The sequence below is a fragment of the Narcine bancroftii genome, chromosome 3, assembly GCF_036971445.1.
Source record: "Narcine bancroftii isolate sNarBan1 chromosome 3, sNarBan1.hap1, whole genome shotgun sequence".
NCBI lineage: Eukaryota > Metazoa > Chordata > Chondrichthyes > Torpediniformes > Narcinidae > Narcine > Narcine bancroftii.
In genome coordinates this window covers 228312440-228316698 of record NC_091471.1, presented here as the reverse complement: position 1 = coordinate 228316698, position 4259 = coordinate 228312440, and the positions used below count along the sequence as shown (strand labels likewise).

General features: G+C 44.5%; 1 non-coding gene across 1 annotated transcript; it reads right to left on the bottom strand.

Moving 5' to 3' along the window:
* Positions 1-3051: 3051 nt before the first annotated feature.
* Positions 3052-3123, bottom strand: trnae-uuc (transfer RNA glutamic acid (anticodon UUC)). Its single transcript has one exon. It is a non-coding gene; the product is annotated as a tRNA-Glu (tRNA).
* Between the last annotated feature and the right edge of the window lie 1136 nt (positions 3124-4259).

Genomic DNA, 4259 nt, shown 5'->3' with positions numbered 1-4259 from the left:
GTGTGTGTGTGTGTGTGTGTGTGTGTGTGTGTGTGTGTGTGTATGTGTGTGTGTGTGTGTGTGTATATGAAACTCAGCCAGTCTCGCAGTGTCCATAGGAGGTAAATATATATAACCAATGTTTTGGGCCTGAGCCCCTGTGCAAAAAGCAGGCTAGACGCCTATATTTAAAAAGTTGGTGAACAGAAGGGGAAGGAGTACAAACCAACAGGCAAAAGATGTTAATTGGATATGGAAAGAGGATAGGAGAAGAAAGTTAGAATTTATAGAGGGTGGCTCTGTGAAGGGAAATGGGGAAAGGGAAGAGAGAAAGAGAGTTACAGATCTAGAAGAAAGGAGAAGTAGGGAAAGTTGGGAGGAGGAACTAATGAAAACCAGAGAAGTCAATATTACTGCCATCTGGTTGAAGGGTGCCCAGTTAGAAGATGAGGTGTTGTTCCTCCAATTGGAGTGTGGTCTCAGTCAGGCAGTCCATGAAACCATGGACAGTCATGTCAGCAAGGAAATGGGATGCCCATTGGGAGATCCATGCTATTGCAGCCAACAGAGCCGAGGTGATCAACAAAGCGATCTGCCAGTCTGCGTCCACTCTCTCCAATGTAGAGGAGATCATAGCGGGATGCAGTAGACGACCCCAGCAGATTCGTAGATGAGGTGTTGCTTCACTTGGATGGACTGTTTCGGGCTTTCAAGAGGGTCATGTATTTGTTGTGTTCTTTGCATATTTGAAGTCATCCAAAACACTGCCTGCTTCTGCAGAAATAGGGGGACCCTGTCCTTTCAGCCCTCGGCTGACACTCATTCCAGACATGCCATGCCAGAATTTAAAAACATTTATCTTTTATGCTTTTTTTGTGTCGCCACCTGTCCATCTTTGTAATTACCTCCAGTCCAATAATCATGTCAAAAATTTGCACTCTCCTAAATATGAGCTGAATATGTTAAAAGTTGCAAGCACTTCATATTGGGAAGGGGATAAGATGTGGAATACCCTTAAAAAATCCTTTATATTCTTCTCCCTCTCCTTACCCCCTTCTCTCTCCCCACCCCCCTCTCCCTCCCCACCCCTCTCCCTCTCTTCCTATCCCTGCCCCTCTCTCTCCCACTTCAAACCCTCCCCTCACCCTCTCACTTGTTTCCCATCCCCCTCACTCCTCAGCCCCCACTCCCTACCCCTCTCAACCCCTCCCCCTCTCTCCCCTCTTTCTCCCCATCCCACTCACCCTCTCTATACTCATTCCTTTCTCCCACCTCCTTTCATTTCTCTCCCCAATCCCTCCTGCTCTCTCTCCACCCCCTCTCCTTCCCCATTAAGGAACCCATTGGACCAAACCCTTGGCCATATCTTGTGATTTCTCTTTTTATGGGATCCCATTTCTCTGTTTGTTAGCACTCTGGTGAAGTACATTGAGATGTTTCTTACATTGAACATGCTGTATATAAGAAATTACCATTTCTGTTGTGTATAATCTTATTTTATATTGAACAACATTTGATTGCTTACCTTCCAGAGAGGTCAAATAAGATGGTTTGAGATCAAGCTCGATTGGAACAGGAAAAATTGCCCGTATATGTTTAAAAATGAATCTATGTCATAAAATCCATTCCAAACACAACTAATAATCCCACAAGGTTCCTGTCGACATGGTAACACTGTTGCTGGTGCAGATCCAGGGGAGTGAAGAGCAGTGCTCCAAAAGGTTCAACTGCCCGGTCCTAATAGTGACAGCCTTGTACAGCCTTTAAAAGCCCTATTAAAGGAACTAATAGTGTCCTGCAACCACACGGTCTGTGCCTTAGATGGCAGTGCTTGTGCTTGGCAGCGGCCACGAGGGGTGGCAGAATTCCGGAGCCAGAGGACTGGCACAGGGCACCAGTTACAGGAAGAACTCCCCCGCATTTTGTAGGAGTAGCAGAGGTGTGGACCCTACAGGATGGCAACCATGGTGCCGGGCCTGCGGTGGGGAGGGGGGTAGTCAGCAGCTGTGGGACCCACACAGGCTTCGGGCTGTGGGTGACTTATGAGCTGGAGTTCCATGAGGACTGCAGGCCGCTGGAGGCTGACTCATGGGAACCAGGTGCTGGAGCCGGGATTTGAGAGGGGGCTGAGGGCAAGAAGGACTTCCAAAGGGCCTCATTTGCTGTCCATCTGATTGTGTCAGAGGTTTGGATGTGGAGCTCAGGTAGCTGATGAATCGAGGCAGAGGCGGGAGTGGTGGCGGCAAATTCATGGACATTTCGTGACATTAAATGAATTTAAAATCTTTAACTACATCTATCACTAAGTTTGGATTCTTTCCATTTATCTTCAGATAAAATCAGCACAGGTGTAAAGAACACCCTTTTCTGATAAGTTGTGTCTGTTCAGCAGGCTTTATGGTCGTGGTACATTTTGCACATTCAGTTGACTTCAGTTGAATTTCTGAACATTTTATTCCCCAGGCTTCTATATGCATTGAGAGATGATGCCTGGTTGGCTAATGGTTTGGATTCACCAAGTGATTTGGGTTAACAACTATTAACATGATAACAGGCCACAGTTTTCATTTTGTTTTAATATTTTCTTGTTCTGCAAGTTGACTTTTTGAGTTAAAGGAATTAATTCAAATCCAAAACTGCTGACAGACCTATTTTGCATACCTACCTTTATAATTAATACATTGGCTCTACAATTTTCGTAAATTTTATGTCAGGCTATCAATCTATTTATCTATCTATCTATTTATTTATTTATCTATTTATTTTTTGATTGTTTAGTCAGTTAGTTGATTAGTTATTAATATTTTTATTTAAACAGCACGGTCGCAGGCCATTTTGACCCGTGAGTCCGAGCCACCCAATTTACCCCCAGTATACACCCAATTAACCTGCACCCCTGGTACATTTTTGAATGGTGGGAGGAAACTGGGTCACCCAGAGAAAACCCATGCAGACAAACTCATTACAGACAGTGTAGTATGCAAACCTTGGCCCAGTCTCGATTGCCGGCGCTGTAAAGGTGATGTGCTGACTGCTACATCAACCGTGCCACCCTTAACATAAAATTACTGCTTCCCATACCGGGAGTTGAACCCGGGCCACCTGGGTGAAAACCAGGAATCCTAACCGCTAGACCATATGGGAGAAACTGGAAGCAGTTTAATATGCTTCATATTTGCTTCTCTAAAAGTGCATTGATCAATTTTATTCATCTAACTGTCCCTTTTCATTAAGGATGAATCTGTGATTTAAAATATTCCTGGAAGAAAAAACTGATAATTACTGCCTCTGTTCCTCCGGTTTTCCAAATGTGAAAACAGTTCCCCACTGAGAAGAAGCTTTCCACTGGGAAGGAGTTCTCTGCTGGGAATGAATTCTGCACAAGGAAGGAATTGTCCACAAGGAAGAAATTCTCTACAGGATTGAAGTTTCCCACTAAGAAGGAATTCTCCACTGGGTAAGAGTTCTCCACTGGGAATGAATTCTCCGCTAGAAAGGAATTCTCCACTGGAATGAAATTCCACACTGGGAAGGAATTCTCCACTGGGAAGGAGTTACCCACTGGGAAGGAATTTGCCACTGGAAAGTTATTCTCCACTGGGGTGAAGTTCCCGACTGGGAAGAAATTCTCCATTGGAAAGAAATTTTCCACTGGAAAGGAATTCTCCACTGCATTGGAGATGCCCACTGAGAAGAAATTCTTCTCTGGGAAAGAGTTCCCCACTGGTAAGCCACTGGGAAAGAGTTGGACACTGTGAAGGAATTCTTTACTGGGAAGGAGATCCCCAGCAAGAAGGAATTCTCTACTGGGAAAGAGTTCCCCACTGGGAAGGAATTCACTGGGAAGGTTGCCCACTAGGAGGGAATTCTCTACTGGGAAGGAGATGTCCACTGGGAAGAAGTTCCCCACTGGGAAGGATTTCTCTGCTGGGAAGAAGTTGCCCACTAGGAAGTAATTCTTTACTGGGAAGGAGATGCCCATTGGGAAGGAATTCTCTACTGAGAAAGCTCCCCACTGGTAAGGAATTCACTGAGAAGGAGTTCTCCATGAGGAAGGAGTTGCCAACTGGGAAAGGCCAGTGCACATATTTGTCACCATATAAATCATATTTTGAGTAAGAGGCGATATAAACAACCTGATCCCAGACATTCATCAATGTGAATTTTTATCCATATTATTTATCCAGTCAGAGGAAAATGATTAATGATAGTTTCAAGCATCTTTAGTATTTTGTTCTATTTGGAGAGGAAACTGATACTTGTTTTCAACTATTATGATT